This window comes from Abramis brama (genome assembly GCF_963993115.1).
Source record: "Abramis brama genome assembly, chromosome: 15".
Classification (NCBI taxonomy): Eukaryota; Metazoa; Chordata; class Actinopteri; order Cypriniformes; family Leuciscidae; genus Abramis; species Abramis brama.
The window spans coordinates 34,968,989-34,982,063 of NC_139977.1; the positions used below are offsets into that span (position 1 = coordinate 34,968,989).

The 13,075-nt window shown below is 35.0% G+C and overlaps 1 protein-coding gene and 1 long non-coding RNA gene across 3 annotated transcripts in view; one reads left to right on the forward strand and one right to left on the reverse strand.

The window, feature by feature from the left end:
- The window catches only part of LOC311096824 (uncharacterized protein), a 160,273-nt gene that overhangs the window by 13,330 nt on the left and 133,868 nt on the right, over positions 1–13,075 (forward strand). The gene's annotated exons all lie outside the window — the stretch shown is intronic.
- LOC311097776 lies at positions 8,780–12,379 on the reverse strand. Of its 2 annotated transcripts, XR_014609321.1 has the most exons (5): positions 12,111–12,379; positions 11,880–12,015; positions 10,822–10,896; positions 10,574–10,721; positions 8,780–9,028 (listed from the first exon to the last, which is right to left on the reverse strand). It is a non-coding gene; the product is annotated as an uncharacterized lncRNA (long non-coding RNA). The 2 variants fall into 2 exon arrangements; XR_014609322.1 differs by lacking the exon at positions 12,111–12,379 and having other exon boundaries at positions 11,880–12,101.

The following is a 13,075-nucleotide window of genomic DNA, read 5'->3' on the forward strand; positions in this document are numbered from 1 at the left end:
CAATGAGAGCCGGCGGTGAGCTCCGGTGAGGGCGGCGCGGCGCGTCTTGCACGGCGAGAGCGGCGAGAGGAGTTGAAATCAAGTCAACTTTATGGTAATAAGCTATGACGCGGTTCGGCGGCAACCAGCGGCAACCAATCGGAATGTAGAAGTCCTCCGCCAGAGAGAAAAAAAATCACGCATTCTAATCTACGTCAGAACGTCCCGAATCTTTCTACGGTGGCAGGGCGGCGAGAGCGAATTTTGCCGCTCTCGCCGGCGGCGGTGTGAACGTACAGTAAGAGTAAAATGTAGAAGTGCCGGTACCTGTGAGTAGGCTACCGCCCCACTTCAAGCACTGTTCCTGCTGCTCCGTCTGATGAACTGAACCATGTGTTTCTTCCTGGTTTACATCAAATTCAAGCAATGACAAGGAATTTAGAGACAAACAATTTCTACACTTTTACAATATTACAAACATTCAATAATTTAATAAAGTATTCAATAAAGTAGCAGCGATCAAAGCATTTATGGTAAAATAGCACATAATCCAGTCAGAAAATAAAGCTCCTCAGTAAAGCTTGAATGAATAATTAAATCATGCGTTTAGAAACATGTTTCTCACCTGTGAGAAGAAGAGAGATAACTATAAAGATAAAGTCATGCAGTGTCAACAGTAGATACAGAGAGAACACACTGCTGATCTCACACACTTACACACTCCTTTATATAGGCGTGTGGAGGGTGTGTGAGCATTGGAATGAATAACTAGATGAACTAAATCTCTGTGAACTGAATCCCAAGTGTATTCACTGTTTTTGTAGTGTTTCTGGTGTTCAGGTTATAAAGAATGAAAGAATGCTGCTAAAAACCTGAAGCCCCACCAGATGGATTACTGACCGGGCCTATATGGGACCAGTGCCCAGGGGAGGGTCTCACACTTATACAGAAGGAAAAACCAGATGGATTACTGACCAGGCTTTATAATGCATCAGCAAGAAATAATCCCGAAAAGTATGGTCTTTTGTACCCCTCACAAAAGATGCTAGATCTTACATAAAATCTTGTCCAGCACAGAATAAAATAACAACAAAGCTACTTTGTCAAAACGTGCACGTGTTTCCTTTAAATTGGTCATTGGAGATTTTTAAAAACTTTTAAAGATGGATTAGAAAGGATTGCAAAAAAAAAAAAAAAAAAAAAAAAAAACTTGCATCACAATAAGTTTATTGTGATTCTCAAAACATTTGGTGACCAAACAGAATTTCATTAAGTTTAGTAACAACATCATGTAACAATGTTTACATCAATTAATTTGTATATAGCTACATGTTCATTTTCCTCATGTTAAAAATCTCTCACTAATGCTGTAAACATACAGGGAGATGATATTATTATTAAAGGTTAAAATTAGCAACTCAAACATAATGCATTTTTTATAATATTTTTAATGATATGAGTAAAATTATAATATATAATATAGTGCATATATTTAGTAAAAATACTCCTCTCTATAGGCCAAGTTCATTTTTCCAGCCATATGCTGTGGTCATTAAATGGCTTTTCTGAGGTAAATGTTACATGACATATTGTTCTCCAGACGTTTTATTGACCTATTTATTTATTTTGAAGTAAGGCTCAGTGGCCTTACCACTAATTTTAAATCTTTTTTTTTTTTTTTTTCAAACAATATGATTTAAATTGGTGAGTGTACTGAGAATAACTCTTTCATCTTCCTATTTCTGTACTAGTCCTTCTGTGTTGTAATGCATTTTAAAAAGATGGATGATAGATACTGTATTCTTCAACACAACAAAAGCTAATGTAAATTACAATGTACACAATGTTTTCTATTTTTTTAATTGTAGTGAACAGTGTTTATTATAAGGATCTGCAGCTCACTACTTTAAAATAAGCTACTTTTTACTCTTACTCCAGTAGTTTTGTGGACAAGTAGTTTTTACTCACTCACACTACATTTTCTGGAGTGTTATGGTACTTTTACTTGAGTATATTTCTCAGTTCTCTTCCCAGCACTGGACCCATGATGATCCTCACCAAGGGCGTAGATTTGGTTTGAACATTGGGGGGGTTGAAGTTTGGGTCTGCATATTTTTCATGTGATCATGGTATAAATATTGGGGGGGTTGTAATGCATAGATTTAAATATTGGGGGGTTATCTCCCCCCCAACCCCCCCACAAATTACGCCCCTGATCCTCACTGAGCTTCAGATCAGATTCTCTGATTTCTCTTCACTGTCTCTGATCCTGAAACTAAAGGCCTTTGAGTTCTCTTACGAGAGGTTCTCTTGTACTGCGTAATATCTTACGCTATGGGGAAATCTCTTTTTGCTATAGCGCTGGCTTACGCCTCTAAGGGCCTGCAGTGCCCATTGGGTGTCAGAGAGCATTTCACAAGAGGCATGGCCTCGTCGTGGGCTTGGTCTAGTGGGATTGCCTTACAAGATATCTGTATGGCGGCAGGCTGGGCCTCCCCGTCTACATTTATAAGGTTTATAACCTAGAGGTTCCCGCCTTGCAGGCTAGGCTGCTCTCAGTCTAATAGATCAGTATTGTCTGCCCCGATGCTTTTGGCCCAGATTACTGAAACCGCGAAGCGCCCCCATTGGTTGGTCACCACGGGGGCCTCTCGATAGGCTGGTGAAGTTGCCGCAGGGCAGCCAATGGGCGCGCAAGCTGTCTCACCTGTGTCTGCGTGCTGCTGCAGTGCGTTTTACATTATTCCAAAATTAAGGATAATTTCTGGCTTCAGTATCTCGCGGAAAAGAGATTTCCCCATAGCGTAAGATATTATGCAGTACTCGTTCCCTCTCTAGAGAGAACAGAGGTTACGTTAGTAACCGAGTACGTTTTCCCTGCAGTCGGGTTAATGAAACTGAGTTGCAATTGCAATTTATATTTGTTGTTTTTCTTGGTTACATAAAGAAATACAGTGCTCATAGAAAATCTTACAATGAATTAGAGGAAAAAAATACAATGTATACGTTAAGCTGTATTTGTCTCTTCAAACCCGTTACCATCTTCAACCCTGTTACCCTAGTCTCAACCCCGTCACACCTACATTTTTATTAATTATTTTTTTAAGTTTATGAATAAGTAATTTAATGTTTGTTGAACTTAGTCTGAAATGTCCAGAGCAATCATAAGAATACTGATTTTATTGACTCTGATAACAAATCACTGGTTTAATGTTGAGAGAAGTCAAGAAACTGTGGACAGAGTTTATCTGGCAGTGAACAGAACAATGAACTCTTCCTGAACACTCAGTCACATTAAAGATTAACAGCGTCGAGTGCAGGAGCAAACAAGAGAAACACAGAGGAACTGCTAAAATAAAAACACTTAACACCTGTGTCCTGTTTAACCGTTTTAAAGCACACACTGGTTTAGAGATACTGAGAGAGGTTTCCACATCACGTGATGCACAGAATCATCTAAAAAAACACTGTTTCAGATAACCTATATTCTATAAGGGTAAAGAAGACCAATTTAAGAGGGTCTGGAGTCCCTTTTTATTATTTATGGAACATGCAGATATTAACAATATAATAGAGGAGCAACAAAATGCTTAGGTATTATATTCCTATGAAAATATATTTTAAATTGCACTAAACTTTTCTTTAATTTATTATAGTTCTGTCAGGTAGTCAGGGTTTTATTACGATTGTCAAGATAAACTACAACTTGACTACAAACAAAGAAAGAACCTGAAAAATGTTTAGCCTTGTGTTGCTCACAATTATTACAAAAAGCAAGTAAAGGAAATTATGGATCGGGGATTATTTTCTTGGACAAGTGTGACTAAAGTTAAACAGAAACTTTGTGAAAACCCCTTTAGAATATGTGAATGTTTTGAAAGTAAAACTGAATGATTTTAAAGGTGCTCTAAGCAATGTCACACGTTTTTTAGGTCAACACTTTTTTTGTCACATCCAGCAAACATCTCCTCACCATCCGCTAGCGGGCCTGTCCCCTGAACACTCTGTGAGACACACGGCCTCTCTAGACACCACAGGCTTCACAGACTCAACGAAATCAAACTGAGCTAACCCACACCACAAAACATAACAAACTGTTCCAGCCATAACTGACAAGGTGGGGTTTGGGGGGTTGGTGCGCGGATGAGGAGGAGAGAGGGTCGAGCTAGCCTTTGGACGTCAACAAGAAGTGATGTCACCCAACATCACTTAGAGCAACTTTAAAGAACTCTGTAAAATAATGACACAGACATTTCTGACTAGTTTATTTTAGCACTAGTGACTTCTCTGTCTCATCTTAGTCTCCTACATGATACAGGACAGTGCAGGGTTGTTTTAACCCAAAGTTGTGTCAAATATGGACTAACCCAACCGTTGGGTTAAGAAAAAATTAATTAAAAAATTTAACCCAACGGCTGGGTTTGTCAAATCAAATCACATTATTGAATCGACATGTTGCTTTGCATCTCAAAACTGAAGAATATAATCAATATTTACTGTTGATCAGTTATGACTTTGAGCTGATGACATAAAACTTCAAACACGCACAAACAACTGAGTAAATACACTGAAAAAAATGTTATGTTGAATTTACTTAATTTTATTACGTCAAGGGGTTGCACGAAATAAAATTATCTAAATCCAGATATATTTTTTAAGTTGAGTGTACTTATATTTTGTAAATTGGTTGTACTTATATTTTATAAGTAATTTCAGATTAATAATATTAATAATTTTAGCTAAACTATTTTAAGTTGAATTTACTCAATTTTTTCAAGAATCAGCCTGTGAATCTCAACAATGGTGACATTTATAAAGCCTGTTGCAGTGCATTCTGGGTGCCACCAATCAAAACTCATTCATGGCTCCCATCATGCATTGCTGCATGAATAAATAATGAGCTTATGTTCAGAGGTGATCAGTTTCAGTGTTTCAGGTCAAATGATTGTGAAATAATGATTATGTTAAAACACAACCAACACCATCAGATCACCTTTTCTATTGGTTCAGCTGGCTGTTATAACTCAGGTACAACAGCCAAACAAAATCTAAAGTTAATGGTTTCAGGATAAAGAGCCCAACTAAAACACACACTGATCCCCATGATGGTAACTTAAAATTATGGTTGTAACATTACAGTTTTCTCCTTCAGTGATTCTGCTTGTTAACATCAGGTGTCTTCAATGTTGGCAATACAAAATAAAGAGTTCTTAATTCATCTTTGACGTCTGTCTGTTATTCAGATATTATTGTTTAAAAATTGTTAAATGGTTAACTTTTAAGGAATTAATTTTATTAATTAGTACTCAATTCTAATGTGTTAAATTTAATTAATAATATTGCTTGTAATCTGCACAATTTTATTGAGTAGATATAGCGTATTCATTTTACAGTGTATATGGAAATTAAATTAAACTTATTTTTTTCTAATTACTTTTAATTGAATGAAATTAACTTGTTTTAAACAAGAGCAGTGAATTTGAAAATTAATAATAAAAAATAAGTAGGATTAAATAACACATTATAATCAGTGAAATTAACCAGATAAAAACATGTAACATTTACAAGGGGTCAGAATCATTTTTTTCAGTGTAGTGAGCAGATATGAATAAAACAAATACAATATAAAAATAAATAAAAATACAGCACACAGCAAAACCTCCAGTGTTAAATTAACAAGTTTATTTGAGACACGCTCAAGAGTGTTAAAGTATTAAAATAAGAGTGTTAAAGTATTAAAATAAGAGTGTTAAAGTATTAAAATAAGAGTGTTAAAGTGTTCAAATAAGAGTGTTAAAGTGTTCAAATAAGAGTGTTAAAAATAATAGTGTTAAAGTGTTAAAATAAGAGTGTTAAAGTGTTAAAATAAGAGTGTTAAAGTATTAAAATAAGAGTGTTTAAGTGTTAAAATAAGAGTGTTAAAGTGTTAAAATAAGAGTGTTAAAGTGTTAAAATAAGAGTGTTAAAGTGTTCAAATAAGAGTGTTTAAGTGTTAAAATAAGAGTGTTAAAGTATTAAAATAAGAGTGTTAAAGTGTTAAAATAAGAGTTAAAGTGCTCAAATAAGAGTGTTAAAGTGGTCAAATAAGAGTGTTTAAGTGTTAAAATAAGAGTGTTAAAGTATTAAAATAAGAGTGTTAAAGTGTTCAAATAAGAGTGTTTAAGTGTTAAAATAAGAGTGTTAAAGTATTAAAATAAGAGTGTTAAAGTGTTCAAATAAGAGTTAAAGTGCTCAAATAAGAGTGTTAAAGTGTTCAAATAAGAGTGTTAAAATAAGAGTGTTAAAGTGTTAAAATAAGAGTGTTAAAGTGTTCAAATAAGAGTGTTTAAGTGTTAAAATAAGAGCGTTAAAGTATTAAAATAAGAGTGTTAAAGTGTTAAAATAAGAGTGTTAAAGTGTTAAAATAAGAGTGTTAAAGTGTTCAAATAAGAGTGTTAAAGTGTTAAAATAAGAGTGTTAAAGTGTTCAAATAAGAGTGTTTAAGTGTTAAAGGAGAAGTTCACTTTTAAAATGAAAATTCTGTCATCATATAATCACCCTCATGTTGTTTCAAACCTGTATGAATTTCTTTCTTCTGCTGAACAGAAAGGAAGATATTTAGAACAATGTCAGTAACCAGACAGTTTTTGGGTCCCATTGACTTCCATAGTATATTTTTTTCCTACTATGGAAGTCAATGGGACCCAAAAACTGTCTGGTTACTGACAGAAGAAAGAAATTCATACAGGTTTGAAACAACATGAGGGTGATTATATGATGACAGAATTTTCATTTTTAAAAGTGAACTTCTCCTTTAAAATAAGAGTGTTTAAGTGTTAAAATAAGAGTGTTAAAGTGTTAAAATAAGAGTGTTAAAGTATTAAAATAAGAGTGTTAAAGTATTAAAATAAGAGTGTTAAAGTGTTAAAATAAGAGTGTTAAAGTATTAAAATAAGAGTGTTAAAGTGTTCAAATAAGAGTGTTAAAGTATTAAAATAAGAGTGTTAAAGGAACACTGAAGCGGTGTTAAAGTTAATGATATAATTAAGTGATTAATTGAGTGATGATTGACTTATTATCATTCATGATGTTGATTTAAGTTACTCTCTGGATTAGTATGTTTAAGAGTATTTATGTAAATTGGAATTGTGAAGTCCATTAAAAACCCTTGTCTAAATTCAAATGCTAGTAAATACTGTCAACTATGTGTGATCATCACTGTCTGTAACATGTTTTTTGTTGAGATGTGTATTTATGTTTTTGTTATAAATTAATGTCAATTTGTGATATTCAGAAGCCGAAATTTATAATGTATGCCGCCTGAGGTGTTTAATGTTAGGGGTTCTGTAGAAAACGTGATGTCACATGACCCGGTTCAGTTTGGAGCGGGTATGCGTTGTTTTGGGACGCTCATTCGCTCATGCGGACTCTTAAAGACGGATGCTTTAAATCTTTTGACAAAATAAGGACGTAAATGACATTTGTATGTATTCTAAATAAAAGACACAGGTTACACTGAATGTCAGCTTGCTTATTTAGCTCAAGATCAGGATTTATTGAGTCCACATGTGTCTGGCCCAGCTCTGATCCACAAAACCTCTTTTCCCTCGGCCCACAAACCCTGAAGAGCAGTGGCGTGCACAGACCTCCTCCGGGGCAGGGGCGGAAGGACCAAAAAGGGCACTTTTTTTTAAAAACATTTATTTTTAAAATAAATCACCTGTATTTAAAGCAGTATCCGTCTGTCTGTTGTGTTTTAGATATTTTAATGACTTCCTCACAATTATTTGGAATATCTCACTCGATGGAGAGCAGCAGTAGGTCAGAGAGCCTCTCTCAGAAATGATGATAATATAACTAAATATTATTTACTTTACCAAACAAAACAGAGAATCAAGTCGGTAATTATGAGGAATTCATGTTTAGTTATGTTGATGTTATAAATTGTAGGCCTATGTATTCAATAAAGGCTTAGCTATCATGAAATCAGTAACACTTTACAATAAGGTTTCATTAGTTAGTCCATAGATGTACACCTTTAACTGAAATGCAATGGTATTTTGCATTGGTCCTATGTTCTTTTTGAATTGTACAAGTTCCCCTTAAAGGTACACTGTTAGACATTTCTTGTAATTTTACAGGAAATTCCTGGCTAATAGTTGCCGTAAATTTACTGTAAACAGTATACAGGACTGTTATTGTAATACTTAATACAACATCCCTACTGTAATTAATTACAATAATCATGTAAATTTACTGGTATTTGCCAGGAATTTCCTGTAATTTCACTGTAAATATTACAGCAAAATGTTATATTTACGGCAACTCAGTAGCCAGGAATTTCCTGTAATTTCACAGGACAAATCAATATACTGTAAAACATTACAAGTAAAAAGCTGTCATTTTCCGTATTGGCCAATTAAAAACACAACAATGGTATATTTTCTTTTTTTTTTTATTAACAAACTGTGCAAAAATACATATTACAAAAGTATCCACTTTATCACACATAAACAAAATTTTACTTTTAAAGGGATACTCCACTTTTTTTGGAAATAGGCTCATTTTACAACTCCACCAGAGTTAAACAGTTGAGTTTTACCGTTTTCGAATCCATTCAGCCGATCTCCGGGTCTTGTCAGAGTTTTTGGTCCCATTGACTTCCATAGTATATATTTTTTCCTACTATGGAAGTCAATGGGACCAAAAACTGTCTGGTTACTGACATTCTTCTACAGACCCGGAGATCGGCTGAATGAATTCGAAAACGGTAAAACTCAACTGTTTAACTTTGGTGGAGTTGTAAAATGAGCCTATTTCCAAAAAAAGTGGAGTATCCCTTTAATGAAGAAGCTCACTTCCAGACGTCCAGGCAGCCTATCATCAGGGGGAACACGATGATATGGAACAAAGGTGTCCAGCCAGACTTGAACTGCATAGGGGAAGTCGTTCATGTTACTATCCCATCAACTCAAAGTCCAGTTTTCTTAGGAGGGTGCAAACAGGTGCGTTGAGCCTGTGTCTCTTCTTGGCTTTACTGCCCGTCTGGGAGTGGATTCCACAAAAAGCTCTGAAAACCGAGAGAGAGGAAAAAAGTTAAAGTTTTCATATCTGTTAAATAATGACAAATACTGTATAAAAAAACATAAGTAACCTACTTGCTCATAAAATAAAATGACTTTGATGTATTTATTTAACATTAACAACTTTAACCATACAATTTAATTTAATGAATTAATGAAAGTTGTAATGTTAAATTGTTGTCCGTCAGTCTCTTCTGTTTACACAAATTATGTCCTGCAGGGGAAAACCAACTCTACTATAGAACAGACACTTAACAGCAATAGCTGGGTCTCCATCCAACTTTTTAATGCACATTTTAACCATTTGAAAAAGAAATCCTGACTGGAAACGGTTAAAATTCACATAAAATATTCTAATGTGAACAAAAACTTCTATGTGGATTGACAAATTTGCATTTTTTGCAATTATATCAGGTGTTTAAAGTTGCCCTGTCAACCTTACGTTTTGATCCCACAGCTGTTCACGACTCCTAGGTGCGTGACCATTTAGAATTCGCATAACAGAGTTGATTGAAATGCTCTCCAATTAGAGTTTTTTTTTTGCCAAATTTTTACGAATGCGTTTAAAAGTTATGTTTTGATTGGATGGAAACCTATCTATTGACATCATTGCATAGAATATATCATAGAACCTAACAATACTGGTAATAAGGTAATAATTCATGGGACGTTACATATGAGAATGATGGATTCACTTTACAGTAAGGGGACATGAATTATCATGAATTCATGTATAAATTCATGCATGAATTATGCATTCATATCTCATATCATCAGGAACTAACACGAGTTAAACGTTTTTCATTCATGACTTCATGACTGAACAACACCTTAATTAAAACATTAACTAAGATGGGTAAATCATCATGAATTATGATTTATTACGCATGATCATGATGTTTTCTTTGTTCACAGTTATGCCACTGTTCATCAGTGTTTCTAAGGACCAGTCACCACTTTAGTTGAGGGGCCACACACATGAAGTCATTGATAGATGATGCTTAGTTAATGATGACTACTGTATTTGAATGTCAACAGTTCATGTCTTCTTCAAAGCCTGCAGGTAGTTGGACAGACCCCAAAATAGAACAATCACAGCTCAGAGCACACAAATTCTGTTGACATTCAAATACAGTAGTCATCATTAACTAAGCATCATCTATCAATGACTTCATGTGTGTGGCCCCTCAACTAAAGTGGTGACTGGTCCTTAGAAACACTGATGAACAATGTGCTAATGGTCACATAACTGTGAACAAAGAAAAGCATCACGATCATGCGTAATAAATCATAATTCATGATGATGTACTCATCTTAGTTAATTTTCAGTTAACTTAGTGTTGTTCACTCATGAAGTCATGCATGAAAAACGTTGAACTTCTGCTATTTCCTGATGATTCATGAGATATTAATGCATGAATGAATGCGTAATTCATGCATGAATTTATACATGAATTCATGATAATTAATGTACCCATACTGTAAAGTGTTACCTCATTTTCTTTATTAGTGTGTAAACAGTTTAAACATACCTTTGTATAAAGTCCCTGAGGCGTCTTTAGGATACTGCATGTTGAACACAGTAAGCAGCGAAGGTTTCAGCCACTCCATTCAAAAGACTGTTTTGGGCCCCATCACAACTGTTCCTTCTATGAACACTTGTTGCGATTATTGTCTCTCCTGAAATGCATTAACACAATATGATAATAAAAGGTGAGTAAATCATGGGGTAATTTTCATTTAAAAGTGAACTACTCTATAAAATAAGGGAAGAATATACCTTGCACAATTAAGCAAGGTGTGCTGGATAGGTCTCTCTCTCTCTGGATATCAGCAGCTGTGGCAGAGGGCTAGGCTAGGGAATAAAAAACAAACATTACCAAATGTATTACCAATTACACAAATACCAAATTAAAAATCGATTATTATTTTAGTCCATATAGTCTGCCAGGCAGCCACATGTAATTTGAGACAAACACAATGGTTAACTTAATTTTAATACTACTGATAATTTGCTGCCTTTTCTGAAGACAAAGAGAGCATTGAAAGCTTTTCAACAGAACCCAGGCTCCGGACATTTTTTTTATTTTATGACGATGCTGGTTGGATTTAGTTGCGCACGCGCAGTTTATTTTAGATACAGACAGTTACATGACTGCTCTTCCAACCTGGTTTGCCAAGCACAAAGTAATGTTATAACATACCAGATGCTATATTCAGCTTATCTCACAGTTATAGCTGACTCGCATAATTAAAGATACCAGCATTGTCGTTTAATTAAAGCCCATATTTCAAGTAAAATTTGCTTGTGTTTATTCAGTGACCGTAAAATCTACAAACTTTGTTTATGCTAGTGTGCAAACCACGGCTTCAAGACCCCCGATTACAAGACAGCAAAGCAGAAGTCCTAATAATGTTACGACAGCCTGTCCAGTAGCATGTGTAATCAATGCAATAATAACCTGAGCTAACTGATCGGGCTAACGTTAATGCTTATTTTTAACAGTCTGGGCTAACGTTATTTGAGCTATCGTCATTGATTGTGGTGGTTGTTTTCCATTAACGTTAGGCTACGTTACAAGCTCAGCTCTACTCGATTCTACTCACCATGTTTGTTTTTCCATTGAAAATAGTGCCGTGTATCTGCATGTGGTAACGTTACCATTTTCTTTATGGATTGAGTAACTTAAAGAAGACGCCGCTTCACCGCGGTCAGTTCAGGTTTATAACGTCGTTACCCGGGAGTGAGCGGGGCGAGTTGAGCTAACGTTATATCTAACATTACTCTAGCTAATGTTACTGAAATATACCAAGCGAAAAATTGTGAATATCTCGTACCTTGTAGCTGCATGTGGTAACTTTTTTCCGTATGGGTTGAGTAAGAAGACGCCACTTCACCGCGGTCAGTTCATGGTGTTGTTTTACCGGGAGTGAGCGAGTCGAGTCGGGGCGAACGTCACAGAAGCTAATGTCACTGAAATATACCAAACGAAACAATCACCACTCATATGACCGGTATTAATATATCCATAGACTTATAAAAATAGATTTCATGTTAACGTTTCATACCTGAGATGTGTTCCTTCCAAAAGCTGCTTCTTCCAAAAGTGTTTGATTCTGGTGCCGTTGGCCGCCGCGGTACCGCGCAATTTCAAAATTCAAATCGCATCAATCCCACAATGCTATGCGGTGGCTGTAAAATAATGCTTCTACAGTGTAGTTACAACAAAATTACAGGACTGTCCATCAATTTCCCGTCATGCATTTGTATTTACAATAAAAACATGAATACAATATGTTGTTGTAAATTTTATTGTAAAAATTACATCAATTGCTAACAGTGTAGGGTAGGTCAGAATTGTCTAAAAAAACTTTTATTCAAATTTGTTTAAACTGTCTTTATATACCAATACATAATTAAAATGCAAGTACTCTGAAATAGAGAGTATAAAAAATTGAGTGACTCTAGTGTATTTAATCTTCAATAAACACAGCTCATTAATTCCATTCACTCCCACCCACCTAAAAACGGGTGCGCGACTGCGCGCATGTGGGCAGAGCCAGTAATAGCGGCGGTAGTCATGGCGACGGAGAGTGACAGTCGCGCATGCCAATCACTTGTTTCGTCCCAGTAGGAATTAATGAGCTGTGTTTTTTGAAGATTAAATACACTATAGTCACTCAATTTTTATACTCTCTTTTTCAAAATACTTACATTTTAATTATGTATTGGTATATAAAGACAGTTTAAGCCAATTTGAAAAAAAGTTCTTTAGACAATTCTTACCTACCCAACCTTTAAGTCATGTTGGCATTCTCTTTCTGTGAACAACCCTTGGATACTTTCTGGCAATTGATGATTTTTTACTTTGTACATGATCTGTAATGTTTTTAGTTGTTTTGCTCATGATTAGTTAATGTTAGTTAATATGAATAATAAACAAATGAACCTTACTGTAAAGTGTACTATGAAATCAAAGATATAAATTCCTTACAATTTAGAGCTGGACATGGACTTTTCCTTGGACATGAAA